Source organism: Odontomachus brunneus, unplaced genomic scaffold (assembly GCF_010583005.1).
Source record: "Odontomachus brunneus isolate Ranch 3 - 2012 unplaced genomic scaffold, Obru_v1 Obru_scaffold_049, whole genome shotgun sequence".
NCBI classification, from domain to species: domain Eukaryota; kingdom Metazoa; phylum Arthropoda; class Insecta; order Hymenoptera; family Formicidae; genus Odontomachus; species Odontomachus brunneus.
Window position 1 is genome coordinate 299,623 of NW_022639499.1, and position 17,885 is coordinate 317,507.

General features: G+C 36.6%; 1 protein-coding gene and 1 long non-coding RNA gene across 4 annotated transcripts in view; one reads left to right on the forward strand and one right to left on the reverse strand.

Moving 5' to 3' along the window:
- LOC116845172 overlaps positions 1 to 17,885 on the reverse strand; it is a 102,923-nt gene that overhangs the window by 56,770 nt on the left and 28,268 nt on the right. Inside the window, exons 1-2 of one of the 3 annotated variants that reach the window (XR_004378202.1) lie at positions 4,650 to 4,800; positions 4,459 to 4,538 (exon numbers count right to left, since the gene is read on the reverse strand). The exons of the other annotated variants lie outside the window; for them this stretch is intronic. This is a non-coding gene — a long non-coding RNA (uncharacterized LOC116845172). Of the gene's footprint in view, positions 1 to 4,458; positions 4,539 to 4,649; positions 4,801 to 17,885 lie in introns of those variants that run through there. 3 annotated transcript variants of the gene reach the window in all.
- LOC116845166 (KN motif and ankyrin repeat domain-containing protein 2) overlaps positions 1 to 17,885 on the forward strand; it is a 98,676-nt gene that overhangs the window by 39,194 nt on the left and 41,597 nt on the right. The gene's annotated exons all lie outside the window — the stretch shown is intronic.

The window sequence follows — 17,885 nt, forward strand, 5'->3', positions numbered from 1 at the left end:
TAATAGCTGCAAATGAATGAATTTTTCGTTGTGCTGCAACAAAACATACTTATATTGATAACACAATAGAACTCGTGCCCACTGAATTTTTTATTACATGGGATATAACAATTTCATAACAATTCTCAAATATCTGTTTATAACTGTAATATATTTTATATTAAATATTTAACATTAAGTAACTATTACTAAATTATTTAATTGATATTACTGTGAATGCAATTACGTCATACTCCCGATCTATTAAATATTTGGTAATTATTATCATATTTAGTATTCGTTTTTAAGGATTCAACGAATTTCTGTAACTAAATGCAGTTTGTTATAGTTACTAGTCTTTCCTCTCAGTGTAGAAAACTTTTCAAGTCATGGTAATTCGCGTAATTAATGGAGATGAATTATTGACACTGACTTGTTATCTTATAGATACGTTCCAAAAGTTAAGAACGTTTACCAATATGCAACCTATTCTACTTCACTGAGAGAAAAATATAGTTGCCTTTGGCGTCAACTATACTTTTTTGTGATTTTAACCAGAAAAACAATTAGAAGAACCATCTTTCTAATAACCCTTACTAAAACAATGGTTCTTCCAATTATTTTTGTGATTAAAATCATAAAAGCGTATAGTTGACACCAAAGGCAACTATATTCTTCTCTCAATGTTGGGTTACATCCGTGGGAATAGTCACGTCTCCCAATTGATTTGACAATGCATGCGCATTTTGGCGCTAGCCGGCCACACTGAGAGAAAAGACTGGTAACTATAACAAACTGCATTTAGTTACAGAAATTCGTTGAATCCTTAGTAACTAATACTAAATATGATAATAATTGCCAAATATTTAATAGATTGGGAGTATGACATAATTGCATTCACAGTCATCAATTAAATAATTTAGTAATAGTTACTTAATATTAAATATTTAATATCAAATATATTACAGTTATGAACAGTTATTTGATAATGATTATGAAATTGTTATGTCCCATGTAATAAAAGATTCAGTAAATACGAATTTTATTTTGTTACCAATATAAGTATGTTTTGTTGCAGCACAACGAAAAATTCATTCATTTGCAGCTATTACATCGTTTCAATATCTATTATTACAGATGGTTGGTTGAACCTACCAAAAATTTTGTAACTACTACAAAATCGCTTATTTTGCTCAACTATTCAATAAGTTTTATTTACCAAATATATTCTGGAAGCAAATAAATTTTACTTCTGTCAAATAAATAATTTATTTTAACAGAACTAAATTAATTAATAAGAATTGCCATAGCTTTGGCCCGCTATATTTACGTCTACCATTTAGTAATAGTAACCAAATTTTGATAATATTTATTAAATTCTCCTCTCAGTATATATTCTTCCCTCAATGTTTGGTTACATTCGTGGGAATAGTCACGTCTCTCAGTTTGACAATGCATGCGCGTTTTGGCGCTAGCCGGCCACGCTCCCGACAGGAGAGTGTATTTGTTACCCGCAAAATGCAGGTTGTGAGTAGTGCGCGTGCAGCGGAAGCGGTTTTCTTCCGCGTAGAATTAACGTGACGGCTGACTGGGTAACGGCGAGCGAAGTTGTCGGAATAGCGGATTTCCCAATAACGGTAATGTGCAATAACGCGCAACGTCGGGCGACGTGAAATTCGATGCACTGCATCGTGTCGTCGTCGTCGTCGTCGTCGTCGTGGTAATCGTAGCTGGTTCATTGTGCAGGTCATTTCCTTGACGCGGGCCGATAATGTCGCGCTCGTAATCTACGCTAATTACGCGCGGTTGCCCGCGTACGCTAGAAATTGCTCGTAACACACCGGCACGATAGAACGATTTTTACGAGCGCTTTCGCACGTTTCTCTCCACCGGGCGCTTCCGACTGCTTGGAATACCGGCACGACCATTACCGCGCCTCGCCAGCCGCTAATTTCTAGCAGTCCGTACAAAAAAGAGGGACATTCTTGCTTGGGAAGAATTATTTTGGAACAATAAGAACACACGGGTTTCTCTTCGCGTTGAGAGACGTACAAAATCTAGCAAGTAACTTATATTCGTTTAACGCTACGTAATCTCATTTGAAAAGAGATTAACGTGTGAGAAGTAGAGATATTTTCCAAGCAAGGACATCCTGTTTCTCTATGCACCTACAATGGTTGTAAAAGAATAACTGTAAGAGGTAAAAGTAAAGGAATTGACCTATCATAGATTATTCCTCTCACATTCGACTGTGATCGGTTAATTTCTTATTTTTACTTCTTACTGCCATACTTTTACGACGATTGTAAATGCACGGAGAAAAATAATTTGCTGGCACAGCAAATATTCTGCTGGTTTAGCAAAATCTTTTCGCTATCATACACGGAAAAAAAAAGATTTAATTGAATTAACCAAATATCTGGTTGAATATGAACGATCCAGAAATTCCGGTTGAAGTAACCCGAATTCTGTTTAAGTTAACAAGATTTTTGGTAGATTAACCAAACATATCTGATTATTTAACCAAACATGTCTATTTAAATAACCACACATGTTTGGTTAGTCTACCAAAAATCTTGTTAACTTAAACAGAATTCGGGTTACTTCAATCGGAATTTCTAGATCGTTCATATTCAACCAAATCTTTTCTTCCGTGTAAGGATACATTATTTTGCACTAATAGTAAATTAACATGATTCTTAGGACAAATACACTCAACAAATTTTTTCTATCCTGGCAACAAAACTACTTTTGCTCTGATAACGAATTACTTGTAAAATTAGTTACGCCAACTAAATTTTTTTGATGTCACTACGAATATGTAGTAGCAACGACGATTTTGCTAAAAGAGCACAATCATTTTTCTCCGTGTGAGCCTTAACGCTTTAGAACTGCGGGCGATGCCACGGGAAAATACATTGAATTGTTGAAGAGTTAAATGACGTTCGCGTACACTGAGAGAAAAATGTATGATATTTGGAACTATAATGGCATAGTAAAAATATTATAGTTAGGAATATAATTTTTATAGTAAATGTTACTATAATATTTGTAATATTTACAATATAAGTATAGTATAACTAACCCGTGTAAAATTTTTACCAAGAATTATAATTATTTGAAATAAAAAATATGGTAAGGTTCCAAATATTGAATGGTAAAAGAAATTAACTATTTTATATAGTCAATATAATTGGAATATTTGACAAATATAGGTACATGTAACTATATTCTCAAAAGATGCTTTACCATATATACACTGAGAGAAAAGACTGGTAACTATAACAAACTGCATTTAGTTACAAAAATTCGTTGAATCCTTAGTAACTAATACTAAATATGATAATAATTACCAAATATTTAATAGATCGGGAGTATGACGTAATTGCAATCACAGTAATATCAATTAAATAATTTAGTAATAGTTACTTAATGCTAAATATTTAATATGAAATATATTACAGTTATGAACAGATATTTGATAATTGTTATGAAATTGTTATATCCCATGTAATAAAAGATTCAGTAGGTACGAGTTCTATTTTGTTACCAGTGTATGTTTTGTTGCAGCACAACGAAAAATTCACTCATTTGCAGCTATTACATCGTTTCAATATCTATTATTACAGATGGTTGGTTGAACCTACCAAAAATTTTGTAACTATTACAAAATCGCTTATTTTGCTCAACTATTTAATAAGTTTTATTTACCAAATATATTCTGGAAGCAAATAAATTTTACTTCTGTCAAATAAATAATTTATTTTTCAGAACTAAATTAATTAATAAATTTTGCCATAGCTTTGGCCCGCTATATTTACATCTACCATTTAGTAATAGTAACCAAATTTTGATAATATTTACTAAATCCTTCTCTCAGTGTATAGAGTAATAAGATGGTGACTATAAATCTGTGTTCAATTTACTATATCTTCATGTTTAGGTGAACTATAAATATATGTTTGAGGCCAAAACGAAATATAAAATGAACGAAATATAGTGAGATTATAGTTATTCCAATTATTTTTTCTCTCAGTGTAGCTCGCAACACGCAAGAACAAGTGCGCAGATTACGACTAATGTCGGCCGCAAGATATCTAGGATCTTTTTCCTTTCTTGCGTGGCTGTTCCTTTTTGCAAGACAGATTCGCACGGCCTTTATCGCGCTAACGGTATTCACACTTGACGACATAATAGGCGATGTGATAATCAGAAATTAAACACACCGCGAGTAAAGAGGGACAAGATCGTCCTTCAAACGGCTCGCCGCTATCTTTAGATCCAACGGCAAATAGACGACTGGCAATTTTTATCTGCCTGCGACTAGATCAAAGTTGACACTGCCTCGCCGGCGTCGTCCGCCCGTCGCCATAGGAATCATCAGACTTTCGAGCATGCGAGAGTTAACCCTATGTTAAAAACTTGAACTCCACAATGCAGTAAGAGCTAAGCAGGTTTCGTTCTAATGATACAATTTACCTCTTCTTTGACTCTGATGCCCGAAATTTCCCTTTTCACTTTCTTTAGTGCCAAAATAGATGTTGAATGAAACAGTAAGGCTGAAAGAGAGAGAGTTGTGCGATGAGTGCAATGAATTAAAAAAAGATACAATAATTCGAGTGAATTACAAGGAATGTAACATTTTGTCACAAAAGTTTCTCGGAAATTACCACTTGAAGGATTAACTGAGGTTGATGGAGAAACGGACAGAAAGTCCGAGAGACACCCTATACCACAGTTTCAGGATCGAAACGGTTGGCCAATCGATCGGAAAGGCACACGCGCATAAAAAGAGGCACGTCCCGCTGTCTCGTAGGTGCACCGAGTATGTTTCGTTCTAATTCCTCCGGCGATAGCGATCGGCGCGCTCGACTTTAATTTCTATTTATAAATATACATCCCATTGTCGCGCGACAGTACAAACGGCGAAATGGAGATCAATTTCACGCTCAACTAAATCGCGTGCACGCCGTGTATCGGCGCCGTGTGGTAACGGTATCAGGAAATACTTCGAAGCGAGAGAGTGTCGCTCCACTGTTATAAGCACGACGACGACGACGAGAAATGAAAACGTCGAGTCCCGCGTACAATGGAGGATTGTAGGAGCTTAATTAACACCGGCCGCGGGATTTAAAGCTGCCGGGCACAAAAGCGCCGCGCGCGCGATCACTCCCGCAGCCGGAAGGGTAGCTTTTACACCTTTTAATTACCGGCGAGGTCGATATCATGGAGCGTGCTCGCGTGAAGCGCTCAAAGAGACGCGGCCCTGTACAGTCGGGGGCTAAAAAGTTGTCTATAAATCTTGGAGTGAGTTTGTGAACTGTTCATCTTGTGGATCTAATGGAAGAATTTGTTTTCCAATGGGAGAATGTTCTCGTTGGATAAGAAGGATGAGTTCACAAATTCACTCCAAAAATTACAACCTTTCAGTCTGCCATTGAACACCGATCGCATTCGATTATCCTTCTCCCGTGACGCGGCAATTAAAAATGCACGCACACGCACATACACACGGAGAAAAATAGTTTTGCTCTTTTAGCAAAATTGTCGTTGCTACTGCATATTCGTAGTGACATCAAAAAAATTTAGTTGATAGAACTAATTTTACAAGCTATTCGTTATCAGAGCAGAAGTAGTTTCGTTGTCAAGATAGAAAAAATTTGTTGAGTGTGTTTGTCCTAAGAATCACGTTAATTTGCTATTGATGCAAAATAATGTATCCTTAGCAAATTTATTTGCTACCGAAGGAAAACTGCAATTACACGGAGAAAAATAATTTTGCTTTTTTAGCAAAATCGTCGTTGCTACTACACTGAGAGAAACTGGTAACTATAACAAACTGCATTTAGTTACAGAAATTCGTTGGATTCTTAATAACTAATACTAAATATGATAATAATTGTCAAATATTTAATAGATTGGGAGTATGACATAATTGCATTCACAGTAACATCAATTAAATAATTTAATAATAGTTATTTAATGTTAAATATTTAATATGAAATATATTACAGTTATGAACAGATATTTGATAATTGTTATGAAATTGTTATATCCCATGTAATAAAAAATTCAGTAGGTACGAGTTCTATTTTGTTACCAGTATAAGTATGTTTTGTTGCAGCACAACGAAAAATTCATTCATTTGGAGCTATTACATCGTTTCAATCTATTATTACAGATGATTGGTTGAACCTACCAAAAATTTTGTAACTATTACAAAATCGCTTATTTTGCTCAACTATTCAATAAGTTTTATTTACCAAATATATTCTGGAAGCAAATAAATTTTACTTTTGTCAAATACATAATTTATTTTACAGAACTAAATTAATTAATAAGTATTGCCATAGCTTTGGCCCGCTATATTTACGTCTACCATTTAGTAATAGTAACCAAATTTTGGTAATATTTACTAAATTCTTCTCTCAGTGTACATATTCGTAGTGACATCAAAACATTTTGACGTAACTAATTTTACAAGTTATTCGTTATTAGAGCAAAAGTAGTTTCGTTGCCAGGATAGAAAAAATTTGTTGAGTATATTTATCCTAAGAATCACGTTAATATGCTATTGATGCAAAATAATGTATCCTTAGTAAATTTATTTGCTATCAAAGCAAAACTGCAACTACACGAAGAAAAATAATTTTGCTCTTTTAGCAAAATCGTCGTTGCTACTGCATATTCGTAGTGACATCAAAAAAATTTAGTTGACGTAACTAATTTTACAAGTTATTCGTTATCAGAGCAAAAGTAGTTTCGTTGTCAAGATAGAAAAAATTTGTTGAGTGTATTTGTCCTAAGAATCGCGTTAATTTGCTATTGATGCAAATTAATGTATCCTTAGCAAATTTATTTGCTATCGAAGCAAAGCTGCAACTGCTTATACAAATCCATCATGGTTCTCAGAGCAAAATAATTTGTAGATTTAGCAAATTATATACAGCAAATAGTACTCTTAGCAAATCTTTTTACTGTCCAAATAATAACGATAAGATTTTGCTAGGTCAGCAGAAATTTTGCTGGACCAGCAAGTTATTTTTCTCCGTCTACTTATATAAATCCATCATTCTTGTAGCAAAATAATTTGTAGGTTCAGCAAATTATATCTAGCAAATAGTGATTAGTACTCTTAGCAAATCTTTTTGCTGTCCATATAATAACAAAAAGCTTTTGCTAGACTAGCAGAAAATATGCTGGGCCGGCAAATTATTTTTCTCTGTGCATGTGTGCTCGTACAGTCATCGTACGGGAATAGAAACATTCGTTTGGTATCGACTCATGATACATCATTTCCACGTTTCTTCAAAAGCGCTTTTCTCCTCCCCCCTTATTTGCTCTGAAAACATTCGCGCTTTGGTTACGCGCGAAATCTCCCGCGATCTCGTCTCGTCGTCGTCGCGACGAGACGAGCGGTTACTTCCTGTTGTTGCACCGCGCGACCCGCGAACACGAAAGAGAAACCGCATCTTCGCGGCGAGAGGAGATGACAAAAATACGTTATGGCTTCGCTCGTCATCCGGTGCCGCGATATTTTCGGCGTACACGTTCATTGAGAAAAGCCTTAATGGGCGAGCGGTGCGGTCGAGAGCCGTGTGTGGGCGCGTTACGTGTGTACACGCGTGCGTGTGTGTGTGTGTGTGTGTGTGTGCGTGCGTGAGCGCGGTTCACGGCACACCAGACCGCCGTATGATCTCCGGAGTGTGTACTTTGTCTCCTCGCCGGACAACAGACGGACGAAGTCTCGCGAGCTTTGTGCCGCGACACTCGAGCCGTTTCTCATTCATTAGAAAGCGGAAAATGAATGGCCGCGTATTTAAACAGGCTTTAAAGCACGCTCGAGCCGCTTGAATAGCAAAGAACCAGATCCGCGAGTTGCGGCCCATTTCCGGACTCTCGTTCAATAAATCTCCGAGCACGCGCGCACGTGAGCTATCGTTCGCTTCAAATCTATCGGTCACTCCGCGCCAATAATCGCGTGTATCGAATAGCGATAGTCGTATCGAAAGGTTGAAAATTTCACAAAATTCCCGAGTCGAAATTTTGATGCTACTTTGACGCTCTTACACGGAAAAAAAGATTTGCTAATATATTAGCTATCACAACTAAATAACTTTACTATGAAAGCAAGAAAATTTGTTCCTGCATCTAATATTTTTAGTTGTCCATAAATCTTTTTTTTCGTGTAAATATTAGCTGCAGAAGCAAATTCTTTTGCTTTTATAGCAAAGTTATTTAATTGTGATAGCTAAAAGATTTGCTAATATACATATTAGCAAATCTTTTAGCTATCACAATTAAATAATTTTGTTACGAAAGCAAGAAAATTTGCTCCTGCAATTAATACTTTTAGTTCTTCATATATTAACAAATCTTTTTTTCCGTGTAACGATAGTTTGCGCCTAGATGAAACCTTCGAGTCGAAATTTTGATTCTATGTTGGACCTTGAATTCTACACCGCAGTAGAAGCTAAGATAGCAAAGTAGGTTTAATTCTAATGATATAATTTACTCCTACTTTGACCCTGATGATGTCTGAAATTTCCGCTTTCGCTTTCTTTTGCGTCAAAGTAGCGTATAATAATAGGATCTTAGATGACAAAGTAGATTCAGTTGCGAACCTCTATTGAAGCTTTAGCTTCTACATAGAATATATGTATTTTATAGAAATATTTAAAAAATTTAATAAATATCGAAACAGAAACGTCAAATAGCATACAAAATATACGTTTTATTTGTTTCATGTATTTCAGACATCATCAGGGTTAAAGTAGAAATTAATTATATCATTAGAATTAATTTTGACCCTGATGATGTCTGAAATTTCCGCTTTCGCTTTCTTTAGCGTCAAAGTAGGTTGTATAATAGAATCTTAGAAAGTAAAGTAGGTTCAGTTGCGAATCTTTGTTGAATCTTTGTTGAAACTTCTACATAAAATAAATGTATTTACTACATAGAATATATGTATTTTATAGAATTCAAGGTTCAACATATATATATATATATATATATATATATATGTATTTACTACATAGAATATATATATTTACTACATATAATATATGTATTTTATAGAATTCAAAGTTCAACATAGAGTCCAAATTTCGACTCGGGAAAATAAATTATATCATTAGAATTAAACTCACTTTGCTATCTTAGCTTCTACTGCGGTGTAGAATTCAAGGTTCAATATATGGTCAAAATTTCGACTCGAAAATGAGTGTCAATATCGTCAAAATAAGTTTCACCTTGTAGATTATTTAAATAGGCTCAATCTATTTTTAAGAGCGTCAAAATTTTGACAAGGTAGAATTCAAGGTTCAAAAGAGAAGTTAATGAGTATCAATATCGTCAAAGTAGATTTTACCTAGGCTATAAACCGTTTAAGTAGGCGCAAACTATCCTTAAGAGCGTCAAAGTAGCATCAAAATTCCGACTCGCGCTATTTTGACGATATTGATGCTCATTTCCGAGTTTTTAATCCTATGTTATGAAATTTTAATCCTATGTTGAGAACCTTGAATTCTACAAAATACATATATTCTATGTAAGAGCTAATGCTTCAATAGAGGTTCACAACTAAACCTACTTTGACGCTAAAGAAATCGAAAGCGGAAACTTCAGACATCATCATGGTCAAAGTAGGAGTAAATTATATCATTAGAATTAAACTCACTTTGCTATCTTAGCTCCTACTGTGATGTAGAATTCAAGGTTCAACATAGGGTCAAAATTTCGATTCGGGTTTACATGGAAAAATCTACGGCGAAACGTCGCACAATTCACACGGTGGGTAAATTTCTGATTGAACTGAAGTATCCTTCCATTTCCATCTAATGTCTGGATGTTATTTTCGCGATATTCGATCGGTCAGCGTGATCGATGCGACACTGGCTGGCGATTTTGCACACTTCAATCGCGATTTTCGAGATGAAATTTTTGGAGAGCGCTCCTAAGCACTCCGACTTTTAAATAACTGTGTATTACTTCGCGGGCGACGAGTGCACGCGAAAGCTCGTAAAAATTCATCGAGGGCGGCCGTGATTGCCGTTTCCGCGCGCGCGCGCGCCGAGAGTGACAAACGGCCGAAAACACAGAGTGCCATTTCTCAGAAGGGCCGACAAACGCGCATTTAGAGGCTTTGAAATGCGCGCGTGATATATCGAGCTTTATATATGCGTGCTTTATCGCCCTTTAAAACTGCGTCGGATGAAATAGGCGGGCGTAAAGCGGCAAGCGCGCGAGCTTTGTAGCTTGTTGTTTCACGATACAATCTCCCTGCGGGCTAACACGGTGAATTTTACGAGTTCGCGACCGACACGAATGGCGCTTACGATGCCCGAATCATTTCCTCCCCTCCCGGATAAATATCCCCGCGGGGGATATGATTTTCTGGTGCGCGTGGGATATTCGTCGTCGTCGTCGTCGTCTGCGCTTCGAATGCACACACGTGACTTTTTATCTATCTTCCATGCTCGTCGACGCTTCGCTCTTCTCTTCGGTTTCTTCCTATTTATACACGCTGAGAGAGAGTGAGAGAGTGTGAGAGAGAGAGAGAGAGAGAGAGAGAGAAAGAGAGAGAGAGAGCGCCTCGTTACTATCTCCAAGTACCGTGGTTAATGTTACGCTTTGAGAAAAAGCTGCCGGCAGTCAGGAGGGAGGTTGACGGGAAAACAGGAAATTGATATTAATGTGCTCCTTTAACCCTTCGCGCCGTTACTAATGATTGTTATGCGTTCTTCACGCTATTGCGTTGCACCCTCGACGCCGGTAATGCAAGGGTGACGCTTGTCAATTATTCAGCGAACATCAAAGATTTCCAAGTGCACCGCAAGGAGTTGGAGAAAATAGGATAAATCTTTGAAGAATCATTCCGATGTCTCTCTTTCTAAATTATTTCAGAATCTCAGGAACCATTCCGACGTCAGAATAATTCTTTCAGGAATTTTGACATCTTTTCAGTTTATAACGAAGTCTATCTCGACAAAATTCATCGAGAATTCAACGGGAAGATACAACTGTAATAGTCTTACACACAGTCGAATTATTTTATAACCGTAATTAATCGATTTAATTATTTGTGGGTTTAATGATCAATCAGATTTACTAAACAAAATAACTGTATTTAAAATAACAACTACTCTTAAATCGTAAATTACAAGTAAGTTACAAGTAAGTTACAAACTTCCATCGTAAATTACTCGTAAATTAGAAGTTTACATATATATCAAACGCAGCAACTAATTAACTATTATAATCAATTACACAACTTAACTAACAAGTGCCTAATAGGCCAAAGCCTCCTTATAATGGGCTAATCTATTCTAATATTCCCGAGTCAGCCACGAGTCTCCAGATTTCTCTCTTTTTATATTTAGGCAAGGTGATCTTCAAGCCAAGATCCAATTGATTTGACATCAGAATCAAATTAGAAGTCGGTTAGTTCGGAATACTGCTTTTTGTTTCTTACACAACCGACTAGCTGCTCCGTTACGCGAAGGACACCGCTAATTAGCCCATCGATTACGATTGAAGCCGGTGACGAGCGGTCCGCACTTTCCAGCGTCGCCGCGTGGAAAATATGTTATCCCCGTCGTCTCCCCCGAGAAAATCTAATTATAGTCGACGCCAAGTTCAATATTGCGTATGAAAGTCGGGGAGCGTCGTCGCACGCGCCTCCTGTCGCGTGCGCTTGCACGTCGTCGTCGTCGTCGTCGTCGTCGTCGTCGTCGTCGTCGTCGGACAGATGCGGACCATCGTGGATACGTGATGTGTGTGTATGTGTGTGTATCGCGCGGTAGCCGCGCGATCATAATAATTCACAACCACGTGGCTGAATGTAATATCACGCGCGCGCGCAGCCGAAGGCGGACGGACGATACATCGCCGGCCGCAGAGAGCGCCGGGGTCTTGCACGATTTCTCTATTGTTTACGAGCCATTGTGTTCATAATCGCGGGCCAGAGGCCAAGGAGAGAGAAGACGACAATGCGACACGTCGCGCGTACTTTCCGGATCCGCGTGCGCGACATGACGCGGCGCGGCGCTCTTATCAGATCTCGACACACGAGAGAGAGAGAGAGAGAGAGAGAGAGAAATGTTTCGTCGCCGGTCAAACAACTCTTTCCCTTTGTCGGTGAGACAAGCGGCAATTTTTCCCGCTTCGCAGCGGGATCGGTTCCGCCTTTATTGCACCGTCAGCGAGGTCATGAGCGCGCGCGCGCGCACACGAAGAGAATATCATAGTTTCTTGTTCATGTAAATCTTTTTACAACTTTGCTGTGTTCTGACTGGGTAAAAGTAACAATTCCCGGACGCGTGTCTAATCGTGGACATTCTTGTTGCTTTGGCCTTTCAATACGAGCATTTCAACTTCCGACATGGAGCACACGTACACTGAGAAAAAGATAATCGAAGATTTATTTATGTGGGATGTATAAGGTTTATTTCTGCGAATAAACTTTCCCACTAATATCAGTATCAATAAAATATTGGTATATTTTTCTTCAGCTTGCATAGCCAAGAATGGGATTCTACACGGGGAAAAATAATTCGCTGGCCTAACAAATTTTCTGCTGCTCCAGCAAAATCTTTTCGTTATCATATGGGCAGCAAAAAGATTTGCTAAGAGTATTAATCCCTATTTGTTGGATATAATTTGCTGAATCTAAAAATTAGTTTGCTGTAGGAACCATGATGGATTTATATAAGCAGTTGCAGTTTTGCTCCGACAGCAAATAAATTTGTTAAGCATACATTATTTTGCATCAATAGCAAATTAACGTGATTCTCAGGACAAATACATTCAATAAATTTTTTCTATCCTAGCAATGAAACTACTTCTGCTCTAATAATGAATAATTTGTAAAATTAGTTACGTCAACTAAATTTTCTTGATGTCACTACGAATATGCAGTAGCAACGGCGATTTTGCTAAGAGATTTTGCAAAATTATTTTTCTCCATGTGGTTTACTCACACAACCTTAACCACACCATCGATAAGGTACTATAAAAGACTGTCGGCCTTACGGGCTTTAGCGACCCCGAGAAATCTGACCGTACATTTTTATATTTCACCTTTTTCTTATATCCTACACTGAGAGAAAAGACTGGTAACTATAACAAACTGCATTTAGTTACAGAAATTCGTTGAATCCTTAAAAACGAATACTAAATATGATAATAATTACCAAATATTTAATATTAAGATATTAAGATATTAAGATATATTTAATATATAAATATTTTGATATTAAGATATTAAGATATTAAGATATTAAGATATTAAGATATTTAATATAAATATTTAAGATCGGGAGTATGACGTAATTGCATTCACAGTAACATCAATTAAATAATTTAGTAATAATTACTTAATGTTAAATATTTAATATGAAATATATTACAGATATGAGCAGATATTTGATAATTGTTATGAAATTGTTATATCCTATGTAATAAAAAATTCAGTAGGTACGAGTTCTATTTTGTTACCAGTATAAGTATGTTTTGTTACAGCACAACGAAAAATTCATTCATTCGCAGCTATTACATCGTTTCAATATCTATTATTACAGATGGTTGGTTGAACCTACCAAAAATTTTGTAACTACTACAAAATCGCTTATTTTGCTCAACTATTCAATAAGTTTTATTTACCAAATATATTCTGGAAGCAAATAAATTTTACTTCTGTCAAATAAATAATTTATTTTACAGAACTAAATTAATTAATAAGTATTGCCATAGCTTTGGCCCGCTATATTTACGTCTACCATTTAGTAATAGTAACCAAATTTTGATAATATTTACTAAATTCTTCTCTCAGTGTATATTTTTACTGTTATCCTACTTACATCGTCTTGTCTCTTTCTACGTATGTCAATACGATTTTTTTTTTCTACGTCTGTCAATACGATTTCGGCACAATGCTCCGTCCAGTATTATATGTCGATGGTATACTCTTACGAAAAAACCCTCAATTTTGGGTGTAAACACCCAATAAACTGGAGATAAACACCTAAATTTGAGTGTTAACATCCAAAATTGAGGGTCTTTTCGTATTTTTTCATAAGGGTAGTCACACGGACAGACAGAAACGTCTTTGTGTGAAAAACGATATTGTTCTTCAATTATCTCCTGGCTCCTCCGGGCCCTTTGGCCGAGTCGAAAATTTAGGCTGACAGTCTTTAGTAATATCTCGTCGGTGACCACATCTTGATCATTCCAAATTCACGCACCTTGATCCGTCCACCCACTCGCACGCCATCTAACCAAGTGCAGAAATAGATTCAGCAGAATAGAGTCATTACGATCTATTTTGCTAAGAAACAATAAATTTGGCAAAGTTAATGACGTATTTCAGGTGCTAAAATATAAATAACAGATTAAATGACAAGGAATTGTTGGATGTCGACTATTCCTCAATTACAAAATTCTATAGTAATTTTTACTATAAATTTCTCTTTCTCTGTGTATGTTTCACTCCGCGAATGAACGATGGATCGGTCGTTTTGGTCGCTGCTTTTGGGCACCGCCGAGAGCAAAAGTGAACCGCGCGACTTTGTTGCAACGCGGACACGAGCGTTCTCCTCTCCTTCTCTCCTTCGGTCTCTCGTAGGTGACGAGTGACGAGGATTTTTATGGCGCGGTCTTTACTGTACATAGAACCTCGTTGCCGAGCTCGCTTTCGCCGGGAAGTAACGACGATGACGCTTATGGTGGTGTGATGAGGTCGACTTGGATGAATCAGGCTGCGAGAGATCCTTCTCTTGTCGTCAAACTACATACTTATATGGAAATCTCTTTGTAATAAAAAAAAAAAAAAACGAGACCGGTATTCGCAGTTCTTGTCATCATCTGGTGAGGAATCGTAACTTTGTTTTTCCAATTAACTTTTCCGATAAAATTTGTTAGCACTTCCGATTATCCATTGAGACCCAAGTTTTTCAGTTGAATTACGATAAATGTGACACTTATATCTGTATAGTCGCGATTCAATTGAAAAAATCTCATTTAACTTTGAATTAAAATCTGAGTATCTCACTTGAGACGAATTTCAAACAATGACTATTGATACGGAGAAGGAAATACCTGAGAATTCACTCGTAGAATATTAAGTTTGTCTGCAGAAATGAATTTCATTTCAGAAATAAATTCATATCCTGTTTTTAAGGAAATTTTCGAGTATTTTTTCTTCAGTGTAACGTCGCGAGCTGCTTCTAGATCTTAAGATCAGTTTGGCGGAAGAGAATGGACGATCGAAGGCTCGGCTCGATCGAGCACGATGCGACATCCGTTCCCCGCGAAATTGAAAGTCACGTTATCTAGCACGCGCATATTTCATCGCTTGCGCCTGCGCGTCGATTAAAACGAGACACGTGAGAGCATCTTATTGCCGCATTCGCGTGTATGTTGCACGCGCCGGTGTCGTAAGATAATTTTCCGGCGACATTAATAGATAATCGAGGATGAAAGCGGTCGTATACGGCGGGCATTAGCCTTGCAAGGACGAGCGCGATCATTATTCACTGCCGTGTGTTCCCGTTCCCGTCCGGTTTCGACAAGCCTCATCTAACCCGCGCATCTACACGTGTTTTGCACGTCTATTACAACGTCGCGCCCGTAATTTTAAGCGACACAACCAACGTCCGCTTATCCCGTGCGATCGGTTTGCGCTCTCATGATATACGACGACGAGTCGGATTCCCGCGGATTCTCGTAGCGGAAGAAAACGTGGGAAAGCTGGAAGTGAACCGCGTGTGTTCACTGAAAATCCAAATGTATTCTTTTGGCCGAATCTTCTATTGCACGTTTCTTGCGGCTTCAAATCACGCCATTGAACACGCGTAAACGTATTCCACTACAATTTACACGCCTTAAACGCGTTAAGTGACGCGACTTAAAGGGATGTTGAAGCTGAAAACTTTACTGACAGAACACTGACATTTTTCTGCAAAGTATACATCGTATTGGTTATATAGAATTATAAATATAGAATTATATAGAATTATATAGAATTATAAATGCTTTTACGCAATAAAAGTACGTGCAAAAATAAATAGAAACATTGCTCGATATGTGACGAAAACGAACAAAAAATTTTTAATGTGAAATCTCAAGCTGTCATTTAATGTAATATTTGCCTAATCCAAAAGTTTCGCAGCTTGTACATACCGAAAGTGTGGATGCTCCAAACAAAAAAATTTTGAAGAATATTGCTCTACTTTTGCATCTGCATTTGGAAGCTTAAGAATATCGAAAAAGTTTGCAGAAAGATTTCTACACATATATAGTTAGGTTTTCCGTTGAATATGATAAAACAAGGCAACACACATTCATATAAGTTTTGTATATACAAGAAATACGAAAAGGATAGCGTGATTAGTTAGTGACGATCGTCTCTGCATTATCGACATTGTTTGAGTTCGTCATCGACTCCAGCATACCCTTAAAGCCGCGAGAAATGCGCAAAAAGAACCTCAGCCAAGTTACACGCTTACACTGTTAAATCCGTAGTGTCAAATTATACTCAATTTGAGTTATTTTTAACCATTCCTATAAGTCGCCACTGCTCCTACTAAATATGTCGTAAATTTAACTAATGTAGTGGAATTAAATAATTTAACTTAAGAAATGTATTAAATTTGACTAAAATTTAGTTTATTTTTTATTATGTGCACGTTAATGTAACCTTTGTTTTAGTAAAAAATGACTTAATATTGTTTTAAATGGGTTGATTAGATGTGGTTGTTTTTTTAAACACATATTTTGTGTTAAAATAGTATATTTTGACACACATGTTTTGTATTAAAATAGTATATTTTGACACACATGATAGTTAAAAATAACTAAATATTATTTAACTCAAGAAATTGGTTTAAATTTGACCCTCCAATATTTAACAGTGTAGAAACAATACATTCGCATTGAAGAAATTGATTTTGTATTCGGAACTGAGATATTTACGACTTACATACGATTTGTTTGGCATTACCTTGTGTCAAGTAGGATGTATTAGTGAGAGAACGAAACACACAAGTCGTAATTAAATTTTGTGCAGTTACCTGATTGAATTTGATTGATTCCATTTTAGCCAAATTTTGTCCCGCGTTTTATATTAAACTTTCGTTTCCACAATAAAATCCTTTTTTCAGTGTGAATTTGCTGTGTGTGTGTGTGTACATATATTGGGAGATTAATCCTACAGTCGTCGCGCTACTTTTCGAACACGAGTCGACGCATGGGATCTTGAGGAATCCCAATATACAAAATTATTTTATATCTTTTATGTTGAGAACTTAAATATTTTCTTTGTTTAATTAGGTTTTTGAGTTCATATAAAATATAAGAGAAGATTATTTTGGATATAATATTCTCTTAACCTTCTAGCCGTGCTCTGCACGCAAAAAAATGACTTAGTAATATCAGCTAAACCGCGGTAGCTGATTCAAACTTAGTCAAAAGACTAATAGTTTAGCTGTCACTGCTAAGAATTGGCTATGACAGCTAAAATGCTTGTATTTCGCTATGAAATACAAATATATTAGGTGACATTAAAAATGCACATTATTTCAAGTAGCTAAGAAAATGGCAGTTATTCCTAAATTTCTTATCGTATGCATATATTAAAGAAGTTTGCCGCACAGCTACAATCATTTATTACAGTCATTTATTTCTAGCAGCTAATATTCCTCGCTGTAGCGCCTAAGTTTAAACAGCGAATAAATTTAGCTTCGGTAGTATCGACATTAGCTGTCCCTATTTCAATGACACATCTTATCTGCCACAGTTATTTTAACTCTAGTTTTTTTTTGCATGAAGTTACTATCTGGGCCTGATTATTTTGCGCTGTAATCGGGAAAAGAGTTTCAAATCGAACTTCGGGAACGTAAACGAAAGTT